The following is a 19,623-nucleotide window of genomic DNA, read 5'->3' as shown; positions in this document are numbered from 1 at the left end:
TCATTCAACAAGCTGTACCTGTCTGACGCGCGCCACTGTTGCACCAATATTGACATTGAGTGTAATGAATTCAAATTGCCCCAGCGATGATGATAAGGCTGCAGCTGAAAATAGGTGTGTAATCAAAGGAATGGGCGAGGTGGGAAGGGTGTCTGACAGGCTTCTCAAAGCGTGCGTCTTTGCATTTTTTCCTTGTGTGCGTGCATGCATGGGTGCCTTTGACAGGCTTGTCACGGTCTTTGTCTTAAGGAAGAAGGGCATCGCGGCGTTGTTCCTGTAGCGCTCCACAGATGCTTCTGATGCTCTCTTTCTCTCCATCTCCTCTTCCTCCTTGTTATGTTGCCATAGCGGCAAGGGGGCCATGAAACATTACGGCTGACAGTAAAGTCATCTCATTTTACTGTTGCTATGACAACAAACTCCTCACTGTTGGTCGGGGCCAGCACGAGCTGCCGCCCAAGCCTCGTGCCTGACTGTGTGTGTGTGTGTGTGTGTGTGTGTGTGTGTGTGTGTGTGTGTGTGTCAACATGTCTCCCATGGGCTCTCATAAAGCTTAACACACTCGCTCAGCTCTAAACAAACTTTCATGCAACTTTTACTGCGCCCCCCCAGGACCGACTGCTAAAGGACAGCGGCAGATATCGCTCAAGTTCAGACTAAATGATGCCTGCTGTGTGTGTGTGTGATTGCGACTGAACGTGTGTGTGTGTGTGTGTGTGTGTGTGTGTGTGTGTGTGTGTGTGTGTGTGTGTTAGAAGCCTCCCCACACTTGTTTGACAGATGGGACTGTGTTTCTCTCTCTCTGTCTCCTTCATTCTCTGGATCACTTTTGTGTTTGTATGCTCTGTTTTGATTTGTGTTCATCTCTGTTTGGCATGTCCACATTTGGCTGTGTGTGTGCGTGTGTTTTTTGTTTTTTTTTATCTCTCCCCGTGCATGCGCCCACTGTGCGCGTGTGCATCAGGGTGTAAGCACATGCTCCATCTGAGTGTCTGTGCATAGCAACGCGATTTACAGCCGCTGTAATCTGGGCGGCGTGGCCGCCTTCTCGCAGCGACCCCGGCACCACATGAGCTCCGTTTGCACTCTGGACTTTAAAAGACCGTTCAATTAGACTAAATGGCTTCCTCCATTTGAAGCAGCATTCTTGATCGCTCCGTGGTACACTTGTCAGATTATTCCATTATTACGCTGCGGTGAATGTGGGCTCTGTGCGGCTCTGTCAGGTAACAAAGGCTGAAAATTACTATGCTAAACACTTAAACTGTGCAATAGCCCTCAATTGTCCCGCCTTATTATGAATGGCAGCCGAGTCTGAATGATCGGTGCATTAACACCAAAAATTGGCCAGCAGAAAGTCCTAAGTGGTGACAATTGCGAAGAGCGATTCAATGGTTTGATGAGTTACTGAGGAAACACATAAGATAAAGTCTCATTTTATCTGGGCTCTGGAAAATGGATCAAGATGGATTTTATCTTCCCATTTCCGCCATCTCCAGCATAGTTTCGATGTTAATAACATCCAGACAGGAGATCAAAAAAAGTAAATCTTCCAAACAGTAAAATCTGTTTCCAAGCCCAAATTGATGCCTTCAACTCTAAACTTTACAAAACTGTCTAGAAATTCACAGTTTTATCCAAGTAAAAGCTGCAAATAGAATCAGATAAGAACAAAAGGAGCAGCACTTTCTTATCGTCACTGCTTTTAGATTTTGAAACATCCTGACAAGATCAATAAAGAAAATTCTGATTAAAACAGGAAACTTCAAATTCACCTCTCACTTTTCCAAACATCTTTTAGCTACCTGATTACTTCTGATTTGAGTATTTCAAGCTCAACGTGCACCAACATGCCACCAAAAGAGTTTTGCACATTTCCATCAGCAGCTTTAAAAATATGCAATGCAGAACCTAATCGATAGATTAATCAATGTTGAGGAACAGCGGCTGCCAAACGCCCTGATCTCCTGCATTGCAGTCAGAAACACACTGAAGTCTTTCTTTTTTTAACCTTTCATTTTTGATGTTGTTTCTCCTCTGCTTGCCTGAACATTATTGAAGAATATGAAAGCTCGGCTGCACCCTGGGAGAATCAGAGGTGCACCATTAAAGCCGAAAGATTTTTTTAAAAATCAATATTGTAATGACCTCTGTTATCAGAAAAGAGGGTCAAAGCTCCAGTTAGAGGATTTTAATGATGTCCAAATTTGCCACAAAGTAATGAGCTCTATGGGATGCAGCCATTTGCATTGTAGGAGGAGAATAAATGTCCAAACAGTACCAGGTTTTATTAAGAATTTAACTGGTGTCTGAATAACCCCGCTGACCTTGACGCAGCCCGTAACTCTCCACAGTTTTCGTAATTGGATGCGGAGGTCAGTAGTGTTTCCACATGGGGGACAAGGTTAGCACCCTCCTCTGAGAGTGGAGAGCATGTAGGCTAATTCACGTGCTCTAATTGACGGCGTAATCGCTCAATGCTGCATTCACGCTCCCGCTGATACTCGTCTCAATCACATGTCCCGTTTACATAATCCTCGGCAGATACGCACTCCCTTTCGGCTGCGCTTGTTTTTCTTTTTCATTAGCTTTGTTTTACTCGCGCTGCCACAATAAAACCAGGGGGACTTTTGTCGGAGAGAGAAGTTGTCGCGTTAAAGAAAAAATACAGAGCAATGCAGAAAGTCTGACAATCAAAGCAGGATGGGCTGGTGAGGTGCTGTCAGCGGTGACTATGTGATCCGTTCTGGGCCTGGGTGTGCAAACACAACTATTACAACTTTGTCATTTTGATGGCAGCTCGTGACACACATGTCACATCCTCCAGCTGCTCGCTTCGCTGCCAATCTTCACTGTGTTGCCCAATAAGGGCAACGCCACAAAAATAATCCCCCCCTGCCAGAGAATGGAGTAATGGTGGTGTAAGCGACAGTGGTGAATAGCAGCCGGTAGGAGTCATTACTTTGTGAAGGGCTGAACGGAACCTCCTGCCTCCTCTGGCCGCCGTGATAAAGCAGAGAGTCAGATGCACCGAGGCAAAACTAATCTGGAGTTTTGATGACAAAAGCGCGACCTTTATCCCTCCTACACATGCCGGATGGATGGAAGGAGAGAGGAAGACCAACGGAGAAAGGGGAAAAATGAGAACTCTCTCAGAGAAAGGGAAATAATAACTCCCGCTACATGTAAGTCAACACCGGTTGTCGGAAGCCTTCTGATGTTCTCCACTTTTAACCCATGAAATCAACCCCGCACACACAATCAGGGCTTTCAGGAAGCACAGCAGGAGCAATCACATCCTATATGGTCCAACTGGCTCTTCTTTTTAAGCCATCCAGGGCGGCTGAGGGACGGAGGTGGGGAGTCAGGATGTCCCCACAAGCTCACTGCTGGGCTGTTGAGACACGCGTGTGGACACGCAGGCATGCAGTGATGCACAATGGTACAGCTTTTCTATAGCACAGTGGGCTAATTTGGTCTGTGCGGGGAAGGACGATTCGCTGAAGCATGACCGAAATGATTTAACCCCCCCCAACAAGTGAGAAGGCAACCATAACTCATCCGCTTGCCTACGAATTCCACATCCAAAATGTGAGCTAGTGTCTGCAGGGACGCATGAAAATCGTTTCTGAACTACGTCCATGCTGGAAAATTGATCTAGATCCACAATTCAGATCTATAATGTCTGGAAACATCAGACCATTTCATCTTCAGTTCAAATGCCAGCTGCAAGAATATCATCTAAATCTGCCAGAGCCCTGTGAGTTACTGGTATAAATGCTCCTGTAAATGTGTCTCCGTTCCAAATATTCCTACACAGCATAAAAATGACCATTTATTGATATGCCTTCCACTGATTCTGACCTCAGTGAGAAGGAAAGGTTATAACAATTTATCCTCGGGACGGCACCAACAAACGTCAGGAGACATTACAGTGGAAAAGTGACAACGCCGACTCGCTGGTGGCAACGGAGGGAAAAGTCACATGACCGCTGAACTCAGAGATGCGTCCTCTGGTGAGGCCCTGAATGTCTGTAACGAAATTCAGGCCCATCCTTCCATTAACTGTGGAAACATCCCAGCCTGGAGCCACATCAAGGACTGACACACCGACTTTAACATCCCTGCAGCTGTGTCTTTCTTCCAGCCTCTGAACTGTGACCGCTGGCAGCTTTTTTCTTTCTTTTATTCCACCCTAACTGTTGATCAGACAAAATGTTCTATAACGTTTCCCCCAAATAAAGTAAAAACCACGCGGGAAATATCCAAATCAAATCAAAAGAATGGAGCATTGAAATGTAGAAACTGGGGAAAACCTTCAGCTTTGCTTCACGTTTCTCCTGATGGGTGATGATAGAACAGAAATGGAAGAAAAAAGATCAGCCCTCTGCTGTTCTTCTGCAAGAGCACAGACTCATAAATGTGAGGTGCTTGAAAATCAAACAGTTCCTGTGAATAATTCAAGACACCTCGAGTCTCTGTCCTCCAAAGTAGGCTAACCAACAGAGCAAACAGACATCTGTCAGGCAAACAGTGCAAGCTTGATGTGATTCACCAGCAGCCGGCGACCATGAAGTCACAATCGCCCTCGCTCTCCGAGGACGCAGGAGAGGCGCAATCAGCAATACACACATGCAGAAACACAAGGTGACTTATGTCTGTGCGTCTCTCGGCACAGTCCAGGAATTGTGTTTGTATATGTGCGTGCTGGGAAGATTGGGATGGTCGGGTCGAGCTCAGGAAAAGGCCCAGAGCTCTGGTTGTCGACGGTAACAGTCATTTCAGGCCCTGGGCCCTCATGCGATCACGTGTTCACATGCTCACTCACTCTGTTGCGGGTTTATTTGATCAGTGTGACATTTGGTGCGTTATTATGTGTTCCACCACAAGGATACTGCTGCAGCTGCGACACCTCCACTTCCTCTGATGGTTCTCCAACCATTTAAACCAGTTGATGCAGAGCCCAGCACAGGACAGAGGAATCGAGTCCAGGTTTTCCTTCTCACTCGTCACTCCTGCTTGTTAAAATGACAACCGGAGCTAAAGGCGTAAACTCGGGGACATCGTCTACGTCGTGGGCTCCAATGAGCCGTGGGGCAGAAAGCTGTAAAGATTATTGGAGTTACTGGGCAAACTAACCCCCCTCCCCCCTCCCAGAACCCACCAGCGACAACAAACTGGCACTGACGCACATTCACATTATCAAGGGTCCAAATACGCTTGCCTGTACTGTGAAAAATCAGGCGTGGGCTTGGTGATCTGAGCTTGCAACATCGCATCAGTAACCAAAGTCATGGCTACACGTGTGCACGGGTGCAGGAGGCATGCACGCTCCGCCTGTCACACAGTCAGGGACACACTGGACAGCATCAATAAGCAACACCTCCTTCTGAGAATCAAGTTGGATATTAGCCTGTGAGAAGAGAGCTGGACGTCTTCCTTCCAGGATCCAGTTCTCCTTCAACCAAGCTGCAAAACTGGGCCACATCCTGAGGAAACATTGATCATCCATTGGCAATTTAGTTGCTTTCCGAGCTGTCAGGGGGGAAAAAAAATCCCTTTGGGTGCACCAATAAAAAAAAGGTTCTTCAAGTGGAGAGGTCTTCAAGAATCGAAAGCTGAGCCTAAAAAAAAAAAAAAACCTCAGTGGGATTTTGAGAGATGACTTGTGCTGATTTCAGTGTTGATCAAATGCAGCCAAATGCCAAAAAGAGCAGAAATGATTAAAAGATAAGAGTCGCTCTGTCTCTCATGTTGTCAACTGTTCCTCTACTCCTCTTTTCTTCACGCCCTCCAAGGCCTCCCTGTCTTTCCTCTCTGACAGCGAGCAGGTCCCTGCTGGCTCCCTCTGCTCTTTTACAATATTGTGGGAAAGGAGAGAGACGGAGGGAGGGAGCGAGGGAGCAAAGGAGGGAGGGAGGGAGGGAGGGAGGCTGCCAGAAACAGTACACCATATCAAAGTGGCCAGTGCACAGCCCACACAGCTTTGATAGCAGACGGGGAGGGGTGCAGGTCAGAAAAATGCACGGAGAAGGGGCTCAGTGAGGACGGGGTGATGTGTCGGGATCCCCGTGTGGAGGATAAAGTGGGGTGGTGAGTGCTTTTTCAGCTGGATGTCCTGCAGACAGAACGGAGGAGGGGGGGGGGGATTTTAGGCAGGGGTCTCTTTCCATGTGCGAACGTCTCCCTCTTGCCCCTCTGGTGTTTCCGCTTATCTTTAACAAACAGGAGCTCAGGCTCTCGGCCACTGGCCCGCAGTTTGTCCCAACAACCAAAAAACACAAACATGGCAACGACTCCTGGAAGAGCCTGTTCAGTTCCAAAGGTCCGTCCACTCAGCCTTCATCTGCTCTTTGAGCCTGCGCAGATGTGACCTCGATCAGAATCGATAAGCAAACAAGCTGGAACGCGGTTTTCTTCGCCGTCGTCACCTTGTTAGTCATGTCAGCACCGACCGGGAAGGGAGCATTTGTTCTCACTGAGGGAAGCATCAAGTGGAAGTTTTAGCAGAACCTGCAGGAGCCACAGGTTCTGCTCTGGTCCGCCTTTGCCGGTTCTTCTACACTGCTGCCGGTGATGCATCTCTGCTGATCGTCCACGCCTTCCTCCCACTCCTACAAGCTGTTTTTGACGCTGCATAACATACCTTATGTCAACCAGAGCGAACTAACAGACTCAAGCAAAAGTGCCTAATTCGTTATGAAAGGTAACTTCAGCCACAATAATGTTTAATTAGCCATCAAACTATGTAGCTATGCTGGGAACTTGCTTGACGTATGTGTCATTAACGCTTGTCTGTAAACAACCCTTTAAGACCACGTTACAGGCCGGCCAGAAACCAAGAACTGGGATGCGGTTTTCCTTCAAAGTGTCTGAGAATGAGCTCAGCCGTCGGGGGGGTCAGCGGCGAGGATGTGTGGATCATGAGCTCATCCAGCTGAGATGATGATGATAAATGTCTCCATTTGGACACTTTTCAGAGACATCTAACTGGGCAAACACCTCCTGGTGTAGACCCAGAACCCTCTGGAGTAATTACATATCCCATCTCCTGGAATCACCTCAGCAAACGACCTGGAAACCAGCTGCCTCCTGCTTTAAGTACACATGCTGCATCTTCCGTGTTATACGGGTTAGAGCAGGACTTTGACTGACTCCCCCGTCGATTTTGGATTTAGAAGGTCAACAAATTTAGTGGCGTTAATGTTATCAAATCTATTTTAAGCAACTCAACCACAGAGGAGCACAGGTATGGTTTCATATGTTGGCACAGAAAAAATGGGGTCAGAACGGAAAGCAAAATAGTTCCACCACAAGAGCCAGACCACACTCGCCAACTCTATTTCTATCTTTGTGAGGACTTTCATAGACATAATAGATTTCCCAGCTCCTAACCACTAACAGTGCCCCCTTCCTGAGTAACCCTGAGCCTGAGCCTGACCCAAACCCAATTCTAACCTCCACCTTGTGCTGACAGCAATGAACCGCTGAGGGATCGTCAGGTTTGGGCTGAAGTTTCATAAGATGCCATTTGATTTTGTTGCTGTCGAGGCTGGATGGCTGCCTGGAAACTGCAGCCTGGTGTAAAAGGAATAAGTGGATTAAAACGCCAAATGTATCCTTCCTTTTGCTGAACGAGGATCTACTGTTTTCATGGTAGCACTTCATTGCACTGTCCTATATTTGCAGCCATCTCTGCTGGTCTCCTTAGCACTGAGTTGCATAAGTCATCATACCGCCGTCTGTCATCACAGCCACCTTCTGAGGCCACGCTGGAGTCTTCCCTGCACAGTTACACAAAAACAAAACCTTCAGAGAAATGGTTGCAAATCTATTTTAAGCTGCTGCTCAGTCTGAGACGTGTTGTGCTTTGTTTAGATTTAAACAGCTCCGACGCGGAAGCCTATCGGACGACTCCTAAAGTCTGGCGGCTCTGTGGGTTTGAATGTATTTCTGTGTTTTCCTCTCATAAGCATTTATATTTGTGTAGACCTTGGCAGGCCTCCCTTGATGGAAGAGATTTTTAATCTGCACACTGGCCCAGTTTAAATAAAGGTTAAATAACATTTGGGCTCATCTACTCAATCCCGCGCATCGGCCTAACAGCTTTGCCCGCCTGTGCACGCAGAGTCGACGTCATATTTTTCAACTTCCTTTGACCACATGCGCAGACAGCAACATTAGGCAGGAAAAAAGGGGGAAGATTGCAAGTTCAAATGGCAACAAGGGGAGTATGGGGTAAAAGAGAGGGCAGTTACATCCTTTAAAAGTCAGGTGTGCTGCTCGACAGCACCTGCCAACGGAATCAGAAATGAAGAATGATGGTGCTGTGATTACATGTTTAATTTAGGGGGAAGACGGGGGTCTGCCTCCATGGTTACGGTCCGCCCACATGCACAAACATGTCTGCAGCAGAAGGAAAGAGACTGAGTAAAAAGGAGGAAGATAAGAGATGACCCCAGCCTCTGGATGTGGTCAGCCATCGATCAGGTAGCCTTGAAACATTTTACTGAGCAGATCTGATGCTCGCTGCCCGGATAAACACGGAGGATTCCCCCGACTCTCACTATGAGTGAAAAGAATTCCCAAAGTGCCGGGCTTAAGATAACGCACCTGGCTAAATTGCTGCTCTTTATATGACTACAATCTCTTTGTAGATATTCATCAAAGGCTGTTTCAGTCCCGATACGTAGAACACAGGAGACGGCAAACAGCAGAGCAACACACACAATGTGCTTCGTATTAAGGCCTCTGATCTTCTATCTCCAGTCCCCTGTTTTCTGCTACAATCCTTTAGCCAGGGGTGATGTGAGGGAGGAGGAGAGGAGCTAGCAGAGCTATATATATATATATGTGTATGTGTGTGTGTGTGTGTGTGTGTGTGTGTGTGTGTGTGTGGTGAAGCATCCTTGTTAGGAGGAGGTTTCTAAAGGAAAACAGAGGAGAAGCTTCTGCCCTTAAAGAATAATCTGATTTTTGATCTGAGCTGGACTTCATTTTGCTTCTGTCTCTCTCTGCAGAACTAATAGATTCAGGAAGTGACTGCCAGGGCACTTCTTCTTTTACTTATTTGTCTTCTTCTTTTCTTTTCTCTGTCGTCTCGCTCATGCTCTGAGCGCCGGCTGTAAAACAACTCGGCCTTCAAGTCCTCAAACCTCCAGTTTCACACAGGAAAAACTGGATCTTGTTACCCACTCCGTCACTTTTGGGTGTTATTTTAAACTTCCTGTTGCAAGCTGGCGTGTTTCCACTTCTGCCAAATGCCAAAATGAACATCTTTGAGCATCTGAGACGGATCCATCTGCTGGCAACGCTCGCCTCAGAGTCCCACCCACTCGAACATTAACCCCAAACATGTCCAACGTGCCCACTCACATACAGGCAAACTTGAGGCAGGCCTCAAAGAGAAGACTGTGGGTGTGCAGGCCCTTTTCAGACTGCTGAGACAAGGGAATGAAGTGGATTGAGAGCCCGATGCCAAAGACAAGAAGTTGGTCTTTGACAATAATCAGGAGGCAGACAATGAGCCGGGCTCCACTGCTGCAATGCTATCTCAAATTGTTGTTTCAGGCAACAATGACAATGATCACAAATAGGAAAGCTGGAATTAAATGCAGCCAGGAAGGCACTGCTTTGTAGGGATGCCATGGGAATCATTCCCCTGGAAGCTCAGAGACGGTATTTTGGGGATGGAAGCTGCAATTCTTAGGGGCGCTACATGTGTGCCAGTTAATGTCTCTCTTAAAAGGTTTAAAGTTTCTCAGCTACGCTAATAAAGAAATGACATTTAAACCCAGATGTTTCCATGAATCAGTACAGCTCAGATCCCACCATGGTAGAGGTTGGTGCTCGTGCCAGCGCCTGATGTATAGAACAGATGTCGCCACGTCCGCTACATATATAGGGTGACATCATCAAGGCGAACAGTGACCCAGCGTAGCTCACCAGTAAATATCACAATAAAGTTGAGCATCAAACTCTTGCTCGGTGTTGATTTTGTGTTGCCACGTGCGGATCGCTCTCTGATCATTCCCAGACAAACGTGCACACGCCACCCTGAAGAGCAATGCTTCGCGGAAACAGCTTAAAATGACAGATGAATCAGTGGTTAAATGCTGACAACCTTTTTTTAAAATAAGATTGATGTAACTTTTATTTAACGCTGTCAGGCCCGTCGTTACCTTTCAAAGCACCTCGAAATCCATAATAATGGGGGGGGGCTTTGCTAAAATTCAACCACAAACTTTCCTTTGACAAAAATTAAGTGCTGCGCTGCTGATTTTCGCCGTACTAGCAACCGAAAAACCGACAAGTTTAGGCAGTTTTGTCAAGCGTGGTGACGAGAGACAATTACGGGAGCAACAAGAGGCAGAACAGCGGCTGAGGGAAAGTCAATACAAGGAAAAGAATCCAGCGAAAGCTTCTCTTATTCACAAAATAAGCGACGTCTCAGCCTGATGATTTACAGCAGCGGTGGAATTTTCCTCTGAGGCCGAGCGTTTCGGTCTTTTCCCAAATGGCAACAGGAACTCATTTGCACAGAGAAGCCGCGCGCATGCATGCGTGCATGCACGGCTGCATTCCTGCGCTGCTTTGCTCTTTCACGCCATTTTTCTGTCTACCTCTGGTGGCACATTCAGAGCATGAATACGCAGAGTCAGCAAGTCTGGACACAGCTGCTGAATATTCAGCTCTCTTCCTTTCACCACCGCTGCCTTCTCCCACCTTAAACTCTCCTGATCTCCCCCCTCCTCCTGCTCCTACTCTGCCTCCAGCTGCCCCCCCATCCCCACCCCCACCCGCCACTGCCGCCGCTCTCTGCTCTCTGCGCTCCACTTTCATTAAGGGGCTCTCCTCTGATAGCCCTTCATATAACACTTAATCATCATAACAATAAGAGCACTCTCTCACAGAAATCCACCTCAAGGGGATGGTCTTAAAAGATCCTATGCTAACTGATGTCATTAACCACAGAGGCCCCCGATTGGCCAGGGCGGGGTGGGAGAGCCCGCCTCAGGTGTTTGATGGAGCGCTAGGTTGGAGCGGGCAGGTCAAACAGGCCAAGGGCATTCCTCTCGTAAAAAATGGCAGAGGAAACACGAGCTGTGTGTGTGTGTGTGTGTGTGTGTGTGTGTGTGGGCACAGAAGCGCTTGCCAAAGAGGAGAGACACAGCGTGTTTGGTTTTGCAGTCAAGAGAGATGAAAAAGACTATTGAATAAGGAGGAGGGAGTCTTGAATAACAGTATTTTACATGAATGGATCTCCAGGGGAATGAATGCAGCGTCGCTCCCTCTGCTGCAATTTGACAAATAAGTTGTGTGTGCGTGTGTGTTTGCATGTGTGGGCCTACGTGTGTGTGGCTGCACGCGTGCGGCGCCGCACTTTTGGCTGATGAGACTATACGCTGCCACCACACCGTGAAAGTGACGGCGTGCCATGTTAAGTTGAGGGTTTGCGTATAGATGAGCAGTGATGGTGGCACGCGCGCGCGCACACGCGCACACACACATGCATCAAAACTGTGGTGAAAATCACAGCTGTTCTCAGTTGCTATGCGGCAGTCACACCATCATATCAGATAACACTTGCGCGCACACACGCGCGCGCGGCGCAGTGTGAAATGGGGACAGTAACACCAGACTTGGCAGGGTCAGAAGGTCACAGAGGTATTGTGACAAAATTGCCTAGCAACAGGCGACACATATAATTTGCAGCACGATCCCCCCACGGCAGATCTGAGCGCATCTGAGACGAGCGTGTCAACATGTCGATGACTGTTTTGCACATCATGTTTGCAAAGAAATGCATTCGGTGCGCGGGTGCTTCATCGCGGACCAAAATAAATCACCATTATCGGCAAACAGAGCTAACTGCAGCGGCAGCCGCAGGTCTGATCTGATCAAAAACCCGCCAACAGGACAGAAGTGAATCCCAAACCAATGTCTGTTACAAGCTGGGATCCAGAGTCCATGTAAATGTACATTTGCAGCTGTCCGGCTCCTTTAATGAAGAGATCTCTCAATTGCGTCCCAGTCGGAAACGAGACTAATTTTTGATCCGTCATAGACGGACGACCCATCCAGGGTTCACTCACGCCAGGCCGAAGGAGGAGACTTATCTCCCTCCGCAGAGACTGAATCAAATATGCGCGGAGACATTTCGAGGATCTTTTTAATCTCTGAATGTCTTTGGGAGAAGAAATTTTAAAAAGGTTGGCGGGTGAAGTTGTCGTCTTAACAATCCGCACCGATGGAAAAAGAAAGTCAAGTGACAGAGAAGGAGAGAACGGCAGGAAGTGGAGGCGTTGGGAGAATTTTACAGCAGCTGTTCGCCAAAATAAGGTAAAAACTCCGACCCAATTACCCAGATCTGAAATCTGTCACTCATATCTGACAACCGGCGAGCCGCCAGCATTTGAAGAGGCGAAAGATCAGACCCGTAAACTATCACATTACTGGATAATTTTGACCAGGCATCGTTATTGATCGTCCCGGGGAAGATTTTCCCCTGATTGTCGGGGCTTAATCGATCCGATTCTGCTGTAATCCGAGCCCATCTCCGCTCCACCCGGACGTGACGGCATAAAAGAAAAGGTGACGGCGTGAACGCAGCGGGCGTTTCGGAAACACTCTTTTTCGTTCTCCGACACTGGTCCTAGAGCCTTCGCACGTGGACGTGTCCTACACAACAGGCTGGCGTGGAAAATGTCAGCAAACACGGAAAAGGGGGGAAAAGAAATTGCGTTAAAGCTGCGACGGTGTGTTTCATCAGGAGCGCGGAAGCTCGGCCCATCTGTGTTCTGAATTCTTTATCACAGAAACACGGCTCCTGTGCTCGCTGCCCTGCTCCTTTGTGTGCGGCGGTGTTTCAAATTAGAAACCGGGACGCGGGGAAGGATATTTGAGGTATTTGAAACGTTGAAATAAACACCGCTTTTGTCCAACGGGCCACTAAAGCCGCGTGTCGGCTTTGAGTGTCTCTTTACTGTCGGTTTGAAGGTATTTTAGCTATTTTTAGCCTTTGCTGTTGGGCTCTTAGAGGAATTGGAATTGCATTTGGTGAGAGACTGCAGACCTAAATGTTTGTGTCTTGGAACTCTCTGCTGTGTTCTGGCTCCAGCTCCATGAGTCAGGCAAGGTCAAAGGGTCAGCCGAGATCACTGGCACCAACTTTGTCAACATTTCTGACGATCCATCCAGACGCAATCTGAGTTTTCTTTTTCTCTTCTGTTTTTGGACCTGGACTAATTTCTGGCTTTGTCACAGGTTTCTCTCAAATATCAGCTGTTTGGTCTGCCCCCCCCCCTTTCAGGCATCATTGTGGCTCACACTGTTCCCCGAAATGGGGGTAAAATTACCAGACCCGCCTTCAGAAACTCTCTCGGCTTAGTTTGGATGTTTGCTTTTGGCAAATGGCACTAAGACAAAGACTCTTTAGAATTTTATTGGGTTGACAATTTACTGCAGGATGTTAATTTTTATACAAATGAGTGACTTCAGACTTAAGCTCCACTTAAAGAAAGGCTTTTGGTATCTGAACCAAATAGCTGGTGGAGAATCAGGACGTGGCTGTTTTTTGTGTATTGGTTGTATAACGATTCCAGTGGCCCTGGAAGGATCTTTGTCACCACTGGTGACGTCACTGGGATTATCTGGATTTAGCCCCGGAGACAATTGTTTCCACAAAGAGAAAGTATTCAAATGAACATGGACTTTAAAGAATATTTGAGCACTCGCAGTGGCAAAAATCTGGCAAACGGTGCAGCTTCTTTATTCAAGTTTACCTTCCATCTTCGTAGGGAGAAACGGGTTTTGTGTTTGAGCTAAGAGTCAGATCTGGTGCAGTGTCACTGCAGTATAAAGCACGCATACATTTACATGTATGACAATACCCTGGGGGGGCTCCTGATGACGTATTTACAGAACACTAATATTAACGACCGTTGGCTCATTAAAAGAGGGAAGATTCCAAAGCGCTTCCTTGCTTCAGCAGCTGCTGCGCGCCCTCGCTCTTTACTCCACGCGGAGTGGAAGAAAGAGGGGATGGCGGAGAAACTTATCTTTAAACAGCCAAACTGCACCGTGTTGTGGAACTGCTTGGGGGAAACTGTCACCGGGGATGAATCCTATCTCGAGGAATGTCGCTCACGCATGCGCAGACGCAAACTTTGTCGTTTACATCATATGGGAAAGTATTTTTTCCCCCTCACGCTGCCAGAGAAAAGGCCTACGCATGGACACACAGACGCTGACTAAGGCCATAGGATTCTGTGTGTGTGTGTGTGTGTGTGTGTGTGTGTGTGTGTGTGCGTGTGTGTGTGTGTGTAATTACTGCAGTTATGTATTTGTGCCGACCTGCAGAAATGAAGTCCAAACATCATTTTAACGGACTCTACAGTTCATTATCACCGGCTTTGTGTGTGTTTATGAGTGTGTGTTTGCTCATCCTGGTCAGTGCTGGGCTGTGCTGATATTAGGTGACTGTGCAGAAGCGAGGTGGGGGTGCGGCCAAAGCTACAGCTAATCATTTTAGCAGGGGAAAATTGCACATTTTCCTTCTGAAAGCGTGTCCACACTGTTGGTTGCTACACCTTGCATGCTAACATTTCCCCCCCTTCGGTTTGGACGGAGCGAAGATAGACAGCGTCCATCGGGGTTCACACTGGGAGCAGCTGCAGACCCCAATGTGCCAAACAGGGGCGTCGAGAACACAACAGGTATCCTACGCAACACAGGAATGCAGAACTCCCCCAATGTGGCTGAAACCCTCCTGAGCCCACACAGAAGTTAAAAAGGTTCCTGGAGAGGATTTAAGGAGGCCAACCACCAGATGACTCCCCTGCTTCCACCATCCTCTCCTTTCTCTTTTGTTTGAAACAGGAACTGGCACGTTCAGGCATCTGCGGAGACGACCCGGCTTCATCTCGCTCCGCTTTCATTCGCTGCCTGCCCGCGCTTGTTGGCAAGAGTCTGGACGAGAATCAACAGAGGTCAGGCAGTGGCAGACAGAGGGCAACGAGGCGATGGAGTTACCATGTACCAGATATCCATTTCAAACAGGAGCCGATCTCGGGGGGGCGGGGGGTGGGCACAACAGGCTGCAACAGTGTGTGTGTCAGTGTTGCATGTGTGTCTTCAAACACAGACAACGATAAAGCAGCTATTAGCCGTGACAGGAAAAATGTTACAAAACAACTCATTCTGGGGTTGAGGTTAAATGAAGGTTTAAATTCATGCGTCTAAGGTCTGAATTTATTCCAGTGGGCACCGTTGCACCATGAATTACTGACGATTGGAACATTTTTCCGTAAAATCAAGCACAGACTCCAAGTTGCAAAATTACAATTAGTCAAGTATGCTCCAGATATCAGGTGCTGTTAAATGTATATAAATGGGCTTGTTTACATCCTAGCATCGAGAAAAAATTAGAAAACTCAGGTGGCTGCTGAGGTCATTTTTGCACACACAGTTTAACACACACACAGTGTCTATCTACATCCTCTTATGACATCACTGTAGCTAGCCAGAAAGACGTGAGATTCAGAGTGAGCCAAGCTGACGTCATCCCATTCACTCAATGTCAATTACGTAACCACATGGTGGGGGGGCAGATAGAACTGCTCTGTGTGTTTGAGTGTGTGTGTGTGTGTGTGTGTGTGTGTGTGTGTGTGTGTGTTCCCTTTGTGGTGACTACATGCCGAACAAGAACACATAATTGAAATCTCGTGTGTGAGAACGATACGAAATGGGACTTGCTGATGACATCACGGGCGCGAGCGGCGGCTGTGACAGGCTGGGAGTCTTTGGGGGTAAAAGAAGAGAAGACCGAGGGGAACAGACCTGGCTGCAGGAGTTATGCAACGCAAATCCAACTCAAGAGACTAAAAATGGATATTTTTGCCTCTCCTCTGTGCGCGCACTGTAGGCACAATGTGTGCGCGCGTGCGCCTTAAGTGACTTTTCTGGAGCACTTTAACTCCAGGCAGTGCATTAAAATGACACAAAGAAAAGTCACACGCACGCAGACGCATCCACATACAATTATAAACACAGCTTCCTAAGGACAGGAAACCCTTCCTCCCACGTTCCTGTGTTGCCTGGCAACCAGGGCAGCGTCACCCAGCGCATGCCTCAGTTGCTGAACACAACACAAATGCGCAGAGACAGAGAGACGCTCATACGGACTCCTTGAACTCTGCTCCCTTAAAGACACCCCCCCACCCCAAACCACCCCCCCCCCCCCACCCAAAAAAACAAACAAAACGCAAGCCTCCAGCCAGAGCACCGGTCCCGCCCCCTTCGTGTGCTCCCGAACCAAAGGTGACACCAGTCGCTGGAAAAGCGCTTTCCCTCGGTCTACAAGTGCTATTTTTACACGCGCTGACGTCCTTGTGCGCATGTGAGACGCTGGTCGTGCACGCCACTCTCGACGTGTCAGCGCGTGTTTGTGTGACAGTGACGGAGGACGCAGCAGACAATCGCTCAGCACCGCCGAGGAGCCCAGCGAGTCCATCTCAGCTCAGCGGGGGGCCTATTGAAGACTATTATGGCCTGGGGGGGTACAGGGGGGGCGCTGCTCTTCACAGCCGTCTTGGCCACTTAGCGGTTCCAGTTTTAAGTGTCAGAGCGTCTTAATGAAGACACCCGGTAGGTGTTCGACCAGAGTCGCTGCCGGGAACTGTAAAAATGGCTGTTTCCAGTGACGCTAACGGCCACCTGGGTCGGAAGCAACTCAAGGTAGATTTTCCGTTTCTCTGAACATGCGGAGCAGAGTTTGACAGACTCGCCCGAGCAGTTTAGACTTTGAAATGATTATTTTATCCGCATCAGAGACACAGTCATCATCCTGCTGCGGCGGCTGCTGTTAGCTTTAGTGCTGATGTCTTAAATTCTGCATTTGGCTTCCCAGAATGAATCAGAGGATTAAATGGATCTGTTGATGGTGTTTTGGGGCCCTAAATCTTGGCTTGAAGGCAGATGCCTGCTCACGAGGGGACACATCTGATGAAGTTCAAATAAGTTAAATGGATTTGTCAGAGAAAACAGCAGCGTTGCTTGTGTCCATATATATCAGGGCAAGTTTCTCAATAGGAAACTACTTCCTCTGGTTCCTCTGGTTTTCCAAACCAACCTCTCTTCCTTTTTCCATGGGTCCGGAGTTGATTGGGGAAGGGAGGGGGGTTAATTAGTTTAGCTATATTTAGTGCTCCCGGATCCGGTGGGAATCAGACCCCTGACAACAGCAGGAGTGTGAAGGTTCCGGACGGAGACAGAGGCGCCTGTTCTGCAGCCGCGGCAGAAACCTCCCAGCGTCCTCTCCCAAAGACTGACGTCAGGGCATTTTGTTTAGCGCTTTTGCTGATCAGGTGTGCTCGCTCCTGCACATCCATCTGAGGTGCGCTTTCTCTTGACGGTGCGTTTTCTGCACACTCTGCCATATGCTTCAGTGGCTGCCGCTGACCAAAGCGCAGCAGTGGGCTGTGCTGCAGCTCCGGGAGACGGCAAGGCAAACGGAAATATTGACACACTTTTGAGCGTTTACAGTGAATAAATCAACGGCTGGATTAAAAAAAAAATATATCTATAAAAACATGATGCTTTAATTCAAAACAGCCTGTTCAGTTCGTACACACATGCATCGTAGATCCATCAGCAGCACAGAGGGGAATCAAACTAACAATTGTTGTGTTGGGGGCACCGACCCACTGGGCCATCCTGATCAACTATCCGTTTCTGGGCGGAGTCTGAGCTCAAAATTCAAGTTCCACCGTTCAATCTCGCATCAGAGCGTCAGACTGAAAACAGTCCACAAAAGAGTGCACAAAAGCGGCCGCGGCGCTCTGCGAGAGCCTCCGCCGCCCAAAAGATAAATAAAAGCAGCTAACTGAACGTCCCACCACAGGGGTGTCCATTGAGAGACAGGCGGAGGCGGCGGGGGCGAGAACTCCATTGAGCGTAGCCATGGGGGGGTCAATATGTGAATGAACGTTGGCCATGGAGGTGAATTATGAATGAGCGCTCCCAGAGAGAGCACGTCAGCCCCGTCTCCTTCACTCCCGACGCGTCCCGTCCTAAAATAAGCCCTCCCCGTCCTATGCGCCTGTGTCTCAGCCAGGATTCATCTGTTCATCCAGACCCTCCCTCCCCACATCTCCAGAACAGGGTGGCAGCTGAGGTGGAGGTGGCCACGACATGTCTCAGATAACACAACATTCTCTCCCGGCGCGCACGCACGCCGAACGATAATAGAAGAGCAAACAGTCCCGCACGTGTGACGGCGGACGCAGACGTCAACCGAAACGCTCTCAGGCGCTGACACGCGCACACGCATCTCTCCCAGCTGTTCTGCTGGCCACAGAGCTTGTGTGCGTGTCTGTGTATCCGTCTGTGCGTAATCCAATGTGCTGCTACTCCGCCTGTGCCACGCTCTCTCCTCTGTTGCTGTGCGTCTGATCAGATCTGCCTTCCTCAACCTGTTTGCCATCTATGGCGCGTACACACGCGCGCGCGCTCACACAAGCACACTTACACGCACGGAGAAGCTGCTACTACTCATCAGGAGTGAGCCACAATCAAAAGAATACCTTTTTTTTAACAAAACAGAGCGAGACGCTGTTAAAACGAGGGTCACCCACCGCCTTTTTCCAGTAGCGCAACTTGAAGTAGTCACCCTCAGTCTGGAAAGTGTGTGTGTGTGTGTGTGTGTGTGTGTGTGTGTGAGTGTGTGTATGTGTGTGTGTGTAATGGAATGGGCTCTCGCTGTTCCCTAAAAAGTATCCACTCCTCTGGATCCCTTCACTCCAGTTTAAAGCGGCCAGCTCGAGCTGCTTTAACACTTTTGTCGTGCGTAAAAATAACGTTAAACACGCGAGCGGACAGGCAGGACACACACCACGCACTTCGCTAATATATGCCCGGTTCTGCCGTCACACACTCACCTCCACGCTTCCCTTTAAAGTGCAGAGCCACGCAGCACATGTCAACAACGCATACACACACTGGCGCGCACACACGCACGCAGCAAAGCGCCATAAAGTCACCTTAGGATCCTTCTGTGTTCCAGACGAGCCCCCCTTCTTCGGTCTTCCTCTTTTCTGTCACACTTCTGTCTTTCCTCCTCTCCTCCCTTCCTTCCGCGCTGTCCGTCCGTCCGTCCGTCCTCTCTCTCTCCCTCTCTCTTTCGCTCCCTCTCTTCTTGTCGTTTCGGTGCTGGGTCAGTTTAAAGCGTTTTTCTTGAGCCCCTCCATATCCGCCCCGCCAGTCGTTTGTAGCGCCGAGCGAACGTACCTTCACACGCACACACACACGCACACACACACTAGACGCTGCGTTCCTATGGTCTCTCTCTCCTTTGCGCTTTCTGTTGATCACTTTCCGCGCTCTCTCGCTCTCTCTCTCTCCTAGAGCTCAGTGTGTGTGTGTGTGTGTGTGTGTGTGTGTGTGTGTGTGTGTGTGTGCGTGCGTGCGTGCGTGCGTCGTTGCGCTCTGCCTGGCCCCTCCAGCAGCGGAGGACTTCCCCCGGAGCCGGCCCCGGGTCCCTGCGCCGGTTTACTTCAGTGAAAGAATGCTATTGTGCATGCAAGACACTGCCAAAGATCGTCTATGGTTTTGACGAGACGATTC

General features: G+C 48.8%; 1 protein-coding gene across 2 annotated transcripts in view; it reads right to left on the bottom strand.

Annotated features, from left to right (window-relative positions):
• The window catches only part of LOC101073308 (forkhead box protein N3), a 48,726-nt gene extending 29,325 nt beyond the window's left edge, over positions 1–19,401 (bottom strand). The window contains exon 1 of one of the 2 annotated variants that reach the window (XM_011611853.2): positions 18,939–19,401. The gene's annotated coding sequence lies outside the window, so the exon portion shown is untranslated. The remainder of the gene's footprint in view (positions 1–18,938) is intronic. The other variant, XM_003971478.3, reaches the window with a different exon arrangement.
• Positions 19,402–19,623: the final 222 nt, after the last annotated feature.

Source organism: Takifugu rubripes, chromosome 16 (assembly GCF_901000725.2).
Source record: "Takifugu rubripes chromosome 16, fTakRub1.2, whole genome shotgun sequence".
Classification (NCBI taxonomy): Eukaryota; Metazoa; Chordata; class Actinopteri; order Tetraodontiformes; family Tetraodontidae; genus Takifugu; species Takifugu rubripes.
This window is presented reverse-complemented; position numbering and strand designations above follow the sequence as displayed.